The following is a 12,985-nucleotide window of genomic DNA, read 5'->3' on the forward strand; positions in this document are numbered from 1 at the left end:
ACACCTCATTTGGAACTGGAAGTACGCAGTCAGGCAGCAGCGGAGAGAGAGAGAGAGAGCGAGAGAGAGAGGAAAAAAGCAAATACAGTACAGTACTGTGCTAAATGTAAGCTACTAAAAAAATGGACAGTTTAAAAAAAAAAAGATTTGACAAGGTAAGGAAACTGTTTCTGTGCTCGTTTCATTTAAATTAAGATGGTTAAAAGCAGCATTTTTCTTCTGCAGAGTTAAGTTTCAAAGCTGTATTTAAGTCAATGTTCAGTTGTAAACTTTTGAAAGAACAACCATAATGTTTTGTTCAGAGTTACGAACAACCTCCATTCCCTAGGTGTTTGTAACTCTGAGGTTTCAATGTATTGGCATATGTTCTAAGATTATGGTTCTTCATAAATCATTCTCTTGAATATGTCTAAGATTTGGAAAACTTCAGTTTTGAAAAACTCTCATTTAGTGATGGTAGTTTCACAATATTTAGTTGGTAATCATTCAAGTGTATAGTATTTGAACTAGGTTTTTTCCCGCTCTCATATTATTCAGTCACTAGCACTCAGTATGAACACTCTGTAACAAATATAGCTTCAAAGGAGGTGTGAACATTGAGGATTAACCCAGTTTTTATATATTACCAGACTTTTTAGTATGTTTTCAAAAGTTTGCTTATTTAAAAGGGGGGGAAAAAAATCTGTAAATCAGATGACACCAATTAGCTTATGTTGCACTTTATAGAATTTTCTATGTTCTGTTCTGTATATAAAGATGTATCAGTGGCTTAATAGCTTTGTTACAATGCATACGCTGCTTTTTTAAAAGATTAATTCTAGAGTTATGGCACGTTAACAGTACTTTTCAGGTTGTGGGTGCAGTGTTTGGTATATCTTCTTTAGACTATTAAAAAAAAAAAAGATAATTAGTTTTTGTATGCCAGCATTTAACTTGCACACTCACAAGGTTACTTTAGGTGCAGGCACAGCGCAATAGGATGGTAATCGTTGCATTTTTAAAGAAATATTTTGCTTCAGTTGCTGGATGCACAGGCTTTTCTTGTGTGCTTAACATTTTTAAATATTGTTTTAAAGATAAGTCAGAACACTATTAATTACATAACTTTACTAAAAGGTTGTGGTGGTAAGTAGTATTGATAGTTTAAAAAAAAAAAAAAACCTGGTAGAAAATTTCCATGTAAGGAGAGTGCCTGAGAAAGAATCTGGTGATTATGATCCTTTTAACCTGAAATGCTTTGGAATAGCTGAGATATTAAAAAAAGAAATTTAAAAAAGGAATCTAATGATTCTCAAATGATACTCTGTACTAAAGTAATCAATGAACTAATGGAGAAGTCATTACAGTATTTTACCAAAAACTATATTCAAATAATAAGCTTTTTTGCTAAATTTGAAATGGTGCTGATTTCTGGTTATAACACGCTGCAGGGGAACCTGAGCTGTGAGCTTCTGTGTTACCCCTCTGCCTCAGCAAGCATGTGTTTTGCTGGCAGACTGTGTGACGGCTTCCTGCCACACCAGTCTGTCTTCCTCACCAGCAAATTCCTCAAGGCTCTCTAGCCCAAACCTCACCTAGCTGGTAACAGCCAGTAAACTCCAGCCCCTGAGTTCCTCAGAGATGTTTCTCTTCAATGCACAGCCCCTACCACTGTGCATTCACAGAAGATATTGTTTGTTGCTCTGTTAAGGAGTCAGTACATCACAGTTTGTTAGTTTAACTGGGATAAATACATCCTTCCCCCTCAAAAACAGCACTGAATTTGTTTATAGTAAAACTAAAACAAGTTTATTAACAAAAGAGCATGGATGAAGTGATACCAAGTAAAAGAAATAAAGGTAGAGATGGTTACAAGCAAATAAAAGTGAAAACACATATCTAAAAATCTAAAACGTAGTTTAGCAAGTTACAGCGTTTGTTCAAGATGGTTACTCTCACCCCTAGTCTCCTTTTCAGCTTTTTGCTGGCCAGCTTGGCCAGGACCCATCAAAGAGATCAAACTGGATGGTTTCTTTGTCTCCTTAGGTGAAAGATAAAGATGGAGTCTCTTGTTCCTTATACAGTGGGGGTGGAACAATTTTTTACAGTGGGGGTGCTGCAGGCGGAAACCATGTATTTGGGTTGTTATTACTACTTCAAGTCAGGGGGTGTGGCAGCACCCTCAGCACCCCTAGTTCCATCACCTATGTCCTTGTATCCCCAAAGGGATGTCTTAGTCTTACAAGTCAGGAAGGCATTCTGGGGATTCAGTCTCCCGTGTGTCTCTGGGGAAAAGGAGCCATGTTAATTTTCTGTCTCTTGAGTTCAGGCTCAGGATAACCCTTGCTGGTTTAGCTCGACAGTTTTGTTTATGGCTCATATGTAAATTGAGGGAAGCCCACATTCCTTTGTCTAGGACAGACCTGCTTATCACCTATATGTAGGTTAGTCTGTGTGGTCTTAAACATGTTTTAGTAACATCATAAACAGGGAAATCATAACTTCATATCAAACATTAACACATGCATTTTACAATAACATTAATAACCAGCATGCTATTAGCTTTCATATGGTACCTCACAGGGCATATTTTATTCAAGTATCATTGTAGTAGTGTGTGTGGTGTGAATGCAGGGTGCTTGGGTCACACTGGTTCATGGTTGTGACTGAGAATTTTAAATATACTTGTTTGCTATTTTTTTAAAATTTAGAATAGATAACTGCAGAAGAACAAGGAGATAATATGAAGCTAAAAGAAAATAGTGATTATGTTAAAGAATCAGGTACCGAATGAAATTACATAGGACTGATTTCTGATATATAGATGTGTGTCATGGTGTCTCTAGGAAAATCAGCTTCTCCATTGCAGGGCATGTTCATTTAATGTATTAAGATGTATCACATTTTGTTTAAAATCAATTATTTTAATTTATAAAGTATTAATAGAAATATATCCCAAGTCTCTTCTGGCTATATACCTAATGATTATTTGTTAGAAGTTTCCCAAAGGCACCATGATATAGCAGTGGTAACTGATTCTGCATAGAGGATGTTCTGTGGTGTGTTGAGACAATCTGGGCTGGGGCTGGGGCTCTTTGGGAGATGCTAGTCCTGGGCACAAGTTTGGCTCTGGCAGCCCCCAGGATCTGAGGGTGGAAAGGTGGTGTGAATCCATCTGTGTTCTCAGCCTGACTGAGGAATGCTTTGATGCATTTGGGGAGCTGGTCCTATCAAAGTATTAATTTTTCTTCCTTCTGTGTTTCTTCTTTCAATTTTGTCTTCTCTCGGTTGTCCTGCAGTGCATCACAAAGGGGGTCATGAAAAGTGACTGACTGCCTTATTGATGCATATTTTATTAAAATAAAGCATCTGCATGGGCAGCTCTGCATATTGCTCAGCCACCTAGGGATATCTGCGCACGTTCAGCAAGCTGTAAATTAGCTTCCATAGTAAGCCGTCACATACTCATTTATTTTAGACAAAAGCAACACAAACATGCAAGAGTATTCTTTCAAAGCAGTGTACTTCCTCCAGACTTGAACTTAAAAGTCCCATTTAGGTCCCAGTGATGTCTGGTAAAAGTTGGGCTACTTCCTTAGGCTCCTTTGAAAATCCTAGTGCTAGTCATTAATGAAAATAATTCCTCACTCACATAATGCCCAGCACAATGTGGCTGAGATCCCAACTGGGGCCTTTTGGAGCTGTCAAAGTGCTCCAAATGAGATATAATGCTTAATTAACCTGTTAAAGAGTTTAGTACTTTTTCCAGAGTACACGGAGTACAGCAGAAGGCAGCAGTGCCGTAATCTTGTACACAGAGTTTAGGACTGGGAACAATGAACTCTTGAGTTTTAATTTCAGCTCTGCTGCTGATTTGGCAAATCACTTAATGTCACTGTGCTGGGCTGTTTGCCCACTTGTAAAATGGGGACAAAAATGCTACTTCACAGGATTGTGTCAAACTTGTGGCAGTCCTTGTCACAATGGGACAATTGACAAGAATGGGGCCTCACTGGTCTTCTAACCAGGTCATTTAAAAACATTTTTATGAGTGGTAATTAAAGTATGAGAATTTTATTACATATCATTCTTTACTGTGGTTTATTATACAACATGTTTCACTTGACACACATCACCATTTCACATACATACCGTGTACCACTCTTTAGACAAACAACATATACCACAATAGAGTCTCAAAAAATAAATACATCTGTTTAATCTTCACTCACGGGGTGAAACTTCAGAACTGGTCTGTTTTCTCAGAAGATAAAATATGAAGTAATTTCTGAAGAGCAGGATAGAAATTCCATCCTTAATCAGTGAACAAAATGGCAGGCTAGCAAGCCAGCCAGTAGGAATTATTAAATTAAAAGTGTGCTTTCAGAATACGTGCATCATGTCCTCTGAGCACCAGAAGCCATTTAATCTTCGCTGGTGCACTATGAAGGCCTGTCCTGGAATGGAAAAGATTAGGGATATTTCTCAAGATGTTGAAAGGATTGTAACTTTAAAAAAAAGTCTATTTAAGTCTGTTGCAGTTATAAACTTACTGCCATAAAAGGAATGTGCTATATGTTGGTACGCTGCCAAGTTCGGGAAAACAAAAATATAACAGAGCTCTGTTTTAGTGCATCAGACTTGAGACGACTGGGAGTAGAAGGAGGGATAATCCAGACTGACCCAATTTTACTTTATTTTGGAGAAGTCTTGCCAGTTGTACTATAGGGCAATAGTAATTTGGAAATGAAGCAGTTGCATGCACTGACAAGGCTCAGAGACTCTAGGTGCTGCTTAACCGGTACTGTTTAACCATGGATCCTTTCTCCTCCTGGGCTTTTGGGACTCCATACTTGACTGGTTCCCCTCCAAACTCTGCAATCACTCCTTTGGTGTCTACCTCAGCAGCACCATCACCACCTCCTCCTGTGCCTTATGGTGCTCTCTGTTTCCTGTTCCTCAGTACTACGAAACCTCCCTCTCCTACTTCAAATCCCTCCTGAAAGCTCAACTTTTTCCCACAGTCCCTCAAACAATGATCCTCTAACTTTTTTTTTATTGTGAGCCCCCTTTGTAACTCTCGTCAGTCTGCTTTGGACTTAAATTACTCAAGATAGTTTGTATCATCTGCACATTTTGTCACCTCACTACGTACCCCCTTTTCCAGATCATTTATGAATATGTTGAATAGGACTGGTCCCAGTACAGACCCCTGATGAACATCACTGTTTACCTCTCTCCACTCTCACCTTTTATTCCTACCCTTTGTTTCCTGTCTTTTAACTGAAGTCCCTGGCAGTGCTTTCAGGATCATCTAAGGATCCTTAATTTACTTTAATGACAAGCCTTTTGTTATCCTAATCACCTGCCTCTGTTATAAACAAACTCCCAGCCCCAAAGGCTGTGTTGCTCCCAGCTTCTGAACTCATCCCATATTACACTAAAGCTGTTGCAGTTAAGAGGTCTGTCTGGGGCTGGGGCAGAGGTGAAAGTAAACCGGTCCAGTCTGGTATGGCATACCGGCAAGAGCCGGTACGCTGTGCCGGACTGGACCGGCTTCTCCAGCGGTGATTTAAAAGGCCCAGGGCTCCAGCCGGAGCTCCGGCAGCCAGGCTTGGGCAGGTATTTAAAGGGCCCAGAGCTCCGGCCCCTGTGGGGAGCCCCGGGCCCTTTAAAGCGCTGCCCGAGCCCTGCTGCTGGAGCTCCGGTGGCGCTTTAAAGGGCCCAGGGCTCCCCGCAGCGGCCAGAACCTCTGGCCCTTTAAATCACTGCCTGAGCCCCGGGGCTCCTGCAGCCGGGCTTAGGGGGTGATTTAAAGGGCCCGGTGCTCCTGCCACTGCAGGGAGCCCCAGGCCCTTTAAATCCCCACCGGAGCCCTGCTGCCGCTACCCCGGGGCAGTGGCGGCAGGGCTCTGGCAGCGCTTTAAAGGGCCTGGGGCTCCCCGCAGCGGCAGGGCTCCCGCAGTGATTTAAAGGGCCTGGAGCTCTGCGGCGGCCGGAGTCCCGGGCCCTTTAATTCGCCCCGAGCCTCAGGGCTCCCAGCCGCCTCTGCAGCTGGTGGCTCCAGGATGATTTAAAGGCCCTGGGGCTCCCAGCCACAGCGCCAGGGCCTTTAAATCTTGAAAGGCCCCACCTCTTCCAGTTGAAGCCACGCCCCCGCCCAGGACTCTGGCATACCGGTAAGTCCTTTAAGTTACATTCACCCCTGAGCTAGGGTGAGTAGACCTCCCCTGGATAACTCTCTGTTGATGGTTCCACTTCCAGTCCCCCACAATTGACTCTGGTTGCAGAGTGCAGTGCTCTGTTTCCTCTCCTCTTTTAGCAGTGGCCTCTACTAGAAGCAGCTAGATTAGCTCCTGCTTCTTGTTTCCATTCTTTTTTCAGACCTTCAGGCAAGAGCCTTCACTATAGGTTAAAACAAGGAGGAGAAGCCAGCCCAACATATATAGCAGGGGTGGCCAAACTTACTGACCCTCTGAGCCGCATACAATAATCTACAGAAGTTCGAGAGCCGCAAGACACGCACAACCTGCCTCGCAGGGCAGTGCCTGCTGGGATACGGAGCTAAAGCCCTGAGACCTCCCTCCCTACAGGGCAGAATCCCCTCGCCCCATCACTTGGCTTCAGGGCGGAAGCCTAAAGCCCCCTGGCCCCCCATTCTGGTGGAGAATAAGAAGGAACATGGGGGGGGGGGGGTGCTTCCGTGAGCCACAACGTAGCTGTAAAAGAGCTGCATGCGGCTCACAAGCTGTGGTTTGGCCACGACTAATACCTCATCTAAGCCCTCCTTGAACCACTAGCGAGTGATATGTGGTCCACAGTTTGGGAACTGGCAATTTAGACTGTAAAACTCTTTAGAGAAGTGCAGCATCTTAGCTATGGTGCTGTCAGGGGCGGCTCTATGTATTTTGCCACCCCAAGCATGGCAGTCAGGCAGCCTTTGGCGGCATGCCTGCGGGAGGTCCGCTGGTAACGCGGATTTGGCGGCATGCCTGCGGGAGGTCCGCTGGTAACGCGGATTTGGCGGCATGCCTGCGGGAGGTCCGCTGGTAACGCGGATTCGGCGGCATGCCTGCGGGAGGTCTGCCGATCCTGCGCCTTCGGCGTCCCTGCCGCCAAATTGCCGCTGAAACCACGGGCCGGCGGACCTCCCGCAGGCATGCCGCCGAAGGCAGCCTGACTGCCGCCCTCATGGCGACCGGCAGGCCTCTCCCTGCGGCTTGCCGCCCCAGGCACGCTCTTGGTGCACTGGTGCCTGGTGCCGCCCCTGGGTGCTGTATACCAAAGTTAAGTAACAAAATAATGAGGAATCAATGCTGTGGCATCTCCCTGAAGGCAGGAAGCAGGAGTAGTTGTAAAAGAGGAATGATAATGTGCTTTTATTTTCCATTTTTATTAGTGGTCTAGAATCCAAAAGAGTCAGTTTATTTTGAACTTCCTCTTACTTCCACATCATTTTTTATTTGTTCCTGGGGTATATTTATATTTCTTTTGTCATACCAACAATTCAGAAAGCTGACCTTTGGAATACACAGACAGATGCTAAAGTGAACAACTTTGCAAACAAGAATATCAGAATCAGATGGCAAAGGGTCATGAACTCCCCATCTCTTACAGCTGTTACCAGAAAGAAGCTTTAATTGAATTCAGTAACTAAATACAAATTTTGTCACTTTCTGACTTCCTCAAATCAAATGTAATTTTCCTATTATACAGAGAAATCACTTGCATCAAAACTAGAATTGTTATCCTGATATCTAGAAAGGAAATGTACAGATACCTCACAGAACTGGAGTCTGACACCTTTGATTACAGTGAATATTTTCTTACTTTACCAGAGCCATTGAAATCAGTAGAATTACACAAGAAGTAAGGAACTACTCAATATGAGTAAAAGTTTTAGAATCTGGCCTGTATTTAATATTTTAAAGGACTTGCTTAACTGTAAAGACCATTATGTTAGACTATGTAAGTTTCTGAAATTTACTGTACAGCAGACCCTTGATTTTATGAACACCAACCTTACAAATGATATATGGGTGCATGCTGTTAACTATTAATGATTTGGAATACCTTACTCCTATCATGCAGCAGCTCTTGCCAGGGATTTTAATAGAAAATCTGGAACATGTGCAATTTACATTATCAATTGATATATTTTACAAACACATGAAAATCTAGACATGCATCCGACGAAGTGGGTATTCACTCACGAAAGCTCATGCTCCAATACGTCTGTTAGTCTATAAGGTGCCACAGGACTCTTTGCTGCTTTTACATGAAAATCTAGTGCCTAAGACCTCTCATAAAGGTGAATTTCAAAGGTTTTTGAACTGTAACTTTACAATTATGTTCTGAATGCCTCAACTATGGTAGGAGTAAGAGCTGAAACATACATTAGTCTAAAAGTACCATTTTTATACCAAAAGTACAAAATAATGATTTAAAAATTCAAAAATTATGTGACGCACTTAAAAATTTCCACTTACCTGAATTTCCATAGACAATTTCCAATGCTCCCTCCAAATTTCTGATAGTTGTGTCATTTCAGAGTTCTACATACGTAAGCCCTTGAGTGATTGGGAGTGAGTGGGGAGGACTGTGCAATAGCTAAAAAGTCTTTTTAAATTATTCACGAGGGAGGGCTGGAATAATTGTATACGTTAAATACCACTCTCAATCATGTCATCGAGCATTTGGTACAGAGTTGTTAAGGCACTTACTTAGAAAACGAAGCAAAACAAAAACTCTGAAGTAGTTGTTGGGCTTAAATTTGTCAAAACACTTTTGAAATTCAACTTTATGGGAACAGCCTACAAACTCAAAGTCTAGGAACTAGATAGAAGCCACATTGCTTGAGATACCTAAGAAAGAGGTGAAAACATCATTGTTTGGGACATTTAAAATTGGAAATGCCCAGGCACTAGTAAATGTCCTGTAAGGAACAGTCATGCATTGGCAGTGAGGTGGAGTGGATGACCTTCCAAAAAAAATCTCTTTTCCATCTCTAACTTCTGTGATTCCCTGAGCTCAGTTAAGCTTCTACCATAACACTTTCATCTCATTGATTTGTGTACCATCTTAATGTTTCTAGTTATTTGGGTTTCTCCCACATGACAACCTTCTTGTTCTGCTGGAATTGTTGCAATGTCTTAGAAGGCCCCTGACATATTCATACTGTACAATACCAGTTAATTTAATATACATCGACATAAATCAGGCCTCTTTGGAGCTTGGTGGAGGCGGGTGAAGGGGGACACAGAACACAGGGAAGGAAAGGTAAAGGGTGAGTTGCAAAAACTGGAACATGGAGGAGGAGCTGCTGCCTTCATATAGCTCATATACTATGAGGTGCTAAGTTCTAACAGGCTTCATGCGTAGGTAGCTGAGTAGGTGACTGAACCAGGGGGAAGGGCCAGGAGAAGTGATATAAGGACCCGCTCAAGGATTTGGACTTCATTATGCTTGGCCAGCTCTCAGAACCATATGATAATATGAGAGTCTCAGCTCTCATTTTTTTAAAAACATATGTTTCTAGCCTTCATAGTTGTAGAGCTAACACCTTGTAAAAAAAATTACCCAGCTGTATCCAAAAGACTCAAAATCTAGAAGGCAAATTAAAACAGAACCCCTGCATTTTTTTTTTAACAGTTCTCATGATTTTTAAGCCATACTCATGATTCTGGGGACCTGACTCATGATTTTTGAACATTTAGAATTGACCATACTGAAGTAGTGAGAGTTGACAGTACTGCAGTGTCATTCATATCAAAATCATAAAAGTAAGGTTTTCCTGAAGCTATTGTTTGGGTTTATAATACAAACAAAAGGTTTCCAGATCCCATCTAATGATTTAGTAAGACAATACAGGAGCTAGTGGAATTTGTGATTTACTGTATTTAGATGGTTAACAAGATAGAACATGGGCACTGTGTTTGGAGATGAGAGCCAATCTAACAAGACTGCTCAAACACCAAGAGGGAGATCCACACCCCTGCTCAGGCCCCTTTGCACCAGGTGAAAGGGGCCCTAAAACTAGGGTTGATAGGTATCTGGTTTTCGACCGGAACACCCAGTTGAAAAGATATCCTGGCGGCACTGGTCAGCACCGCTGACCAGGCCATTAAAAGTCCAGTCGGCGGTGCAGCGGGGCTAAGGCAGGCTCCCTGCTTGCTGTGGCTCCGCGCGGCTCCCGAAAGCAGTGGCATATACCGCCTCTGGCTCCTAGGCGTAGGGGCAGCCAGGGGGCTCCGCGTGCTGTCCCCGCCACAAGCACCAGCTCTACAACTCCCATTGGACAGGAATCCTGGCCAATGGGAGCTGTGGGGGTGGCGCCTGTGGATGGGGCAGTGCGCAGAGTTGCCTGGCACCGCCTCCACGTAGGAGCTGGAGGGGGGACATGCTGCTGCTTCTGGGAGCCGCCTGAGGTAAGCGCCGCCCGGAACCTGCATCCCTGATCCCCTCCCGTCCTCCAAACCCCTCAGTCCCGGCCTGGAGCACCCTCCTGCACCCCAAACCCCTCATCCCCAGCTCCACACCAGTGCCTGCACCCCCAGCTGGAGCCCTCACTACCTGCCGCATCCCAACCCCCTGAGCCAGCCCGGTGAAAATGAGCGACTGAATGAGGGTGGGGGAGAGTGAGCGACAGAGGGAGGGGGGATGGAGTGATCGGAGGTGGGGCCTCAGAGAAGGGACAGGGCAGGGTAGTGGCCTCGGAGGAGGGGTGGGTCAGGGCAAAGGTGTTCAGTTTTGTGCGAGTAGAAAGTTGGCAACCCTACCTAAAACCCTGGTTCCAGTTGGGAGAGAAGCCTTGGTGTAAGGGATGTGTTGAGTGCGTGCGTAACTGGGGTGGGAGGGGTGTGTCAGGGGTACAGCTGTAGCACACAGCATTGCAGTCCATAGGGCAGCCCTGGGAGGCTGCTATAACTTAAACAGGCCCCCCTGAGCTGCCTGCATTATGCTGGGGGTCTCTTCAGGCCCCAGAACAGTCCAGGACTGGGAGAGTGCAAAGGTGGCTGAAAACCATTTTACCTACCCTCTCCCTGGGCTAAGCATTCTGTGCTGCACCCCTTAGAGAAGTGGCGGATACGCATACCCTGGGGATATACAGAGGTCTTCCAGGGGGTACATCAACTCATCTAGATATTTGCCTAGTTTTACAACAGGCTACATAAAAAGCACTGGTGAAGTCAGTACAAACTAAAATTTCATACAGACAAAGTGAGAGTGAGCAATTTTTCAGTAAGAGCATGCTGTGACACTTTTGTATTTTTATGTCTGCTTTTGTAAGCAAGTAGTTTTTAAGTGAGGTGAAACTTGGGTTATGCAAGACAAATCATACTCCTGAAAGGAGTACAGTAGTCTAGAAAGGTTGAGAGCCACTGCTCTAGAGGCACAGCATCAAATCTCTCCCCAAGAATGGTAATTGGCATTGAAGATACTGGAACAGTGGTTTCCTCCTAAGTTCCTTGTAGTGGCCTGACTTCTTATTTTAGAAATCCAAGTTGCAGGTCTGATTCTGAACCTGTTGAAGTCTATGGCAAAGTAGAAACAGGATCAAGAGATTTAACTGATATCCAGATATGTTACCACTATCAGAGATGGATTAAGGTTTCGTGGGGCCCTGGGCCAGAGCAAGTGGGGAGCCCCTCCCCACCCCTTCTGCCTGCAGTCCCGCCCCCCATTCTGCCCCTTCCGTCTGCGGCCCTACCCATGGCCTCACCCCATTCTGCCCCTTCCCCCGCTGTCCTGCCCCATTCCACGCACAGTCAGCCCCATTCTGCCCCCCCCATTGCTGCTCTGCAACCTTGCTCCTTTCTGCCCCCGCTCCTCCACTGCAGCCCCAACACCGGAGAAAGCTCTGCCCCCTCCCCCACCATGGCCCCGGGCCGCAGCGGGCAGTGAGAGCTTCCCCAGCCCTGAGGCCACAGGAGGAAGCCAGAGCTCCTCCAGTCCCAGGGCCATAAGTGTAGTTTGACTGCTATGTTTGGGGGGACAAAGTGTGCCCACACATGTGCGCGCACGTGCACGCTGAAGCCAGTCCCCTTGGTTCACTGGATCTCTCCTCCCATCTACAGCAATACCTGGGCTGCCAGTGCTGGGGGGGGGGGGGAGGGGGAGGGAGGAGACAGGATGGCATAACGGGGGAGCCCCAGCTGCTGCTGGAACCACTCTGGCATCGGCTGCTGCAGAGATGTCCCTGCTCTGGTGCTGCAGTGGTTGCCTCCCTGCTGCTGCCCAGGGAACGCCACATGCTGGGTTCCTGCTTCCCCCCGCCCATTCCCGTATCTCCTTTTCTTCCTCCTCCCCTTCTTCTCCTCTTCTCACCCCACCCCCTTTGCTCTGTCCCCTCTCCTCCCTGCGGGCATCAGGGTTGTAGAGGAAACAGGAGGGCACTAGGACCCAGGAGGCAGTGTCCAGCTGCTGAGGCAGGCTCCAGAGTGCAGGGGGAAAACTGCTCAGTCCTGCTCCGTCCGCTCCCCGTGAGCCGAAACATGCCAGGGAGGGGGGTCAGGGTACGGGGGTGCCTATTTTTCCAGGGCCCTTCAATTGGCTAGGGACAGGCCCCGTTGGACCAGTGACTAATCCGCCACTGACCACTGTTCTCCTTCCAACTACACGCTCTCTTACTCTTGCTTGGAAATAACAGGGCAGGGATGTACAGCAGCTTCTTAGGCACATTTATCTTGCATTAGCTTATGCTAAAAATTATATATCTTTTGACTGTATCCTTCTTCCCTCCACCCCCCTTTGCACATCATTTGTCAGCTTAGATTGTAAATTCTGTGCGGCAGGGATTATGGCTTTGTGTGTGTCTGCACAACACCTAGCTCAGGGGGGCCCTGGTGCTGCTTCAGGCTTCTAGGAACTGCTGCAATACAAGTAATAGAAATAGCACTTAAACTTCAAAAGAGAGAAGAAAGCCTTCTGCTGTAGTATTTTTTTATGAATGCTAGTTCAGTTTTATTGGGTTTTGTAGAGTTATAGCTTTACATCCTTTATCGAT

At 45.4% G+C, this 12,985-nt stretch overlaps 1 protein-coding gene across 4 annotated transcripts in view; it reads left to right on the top strand.

Annotated features, from left to right (window-relative positions):
• MSRB3 (methionine sulfoxide reductase B3) overlaps positions 1-12,985 on the top strand; it is a 136,300-nt gene that overhangs the window by 19,339 nt on the left and 103,976 nt on the right. Inside the window, exon 1 of one of the 4 annotated variants that reach the window (XM_065401016.1) lies at positions 2,691-2,762. The exons of the other annotated variants lie outside the window; for them this stretch is intronic. The gene's annotated coding sequence lies outside the window, so the exon portion shown is untranslated. Of the gene's footprint in view, positions 1-2,690; positions 2,763-12,985 lie in introns of those variants that run through there. 4 annotated transcript variants of the gene reach the window in all.

Source organism: Emys orbicularis, chromosome 1 (assembly GCF_028017835.1).
Source record: "Emys orbicularis isolate rEmyOrb1 chromosome 1, rEmyOrb1.hap1, whole genome shotgun sequence".
Taxonomy (NCBI): Eukaryota; Metazoa; Chordata; order Testudines; family Emydidae; genus Emys; species Emys orbicularis.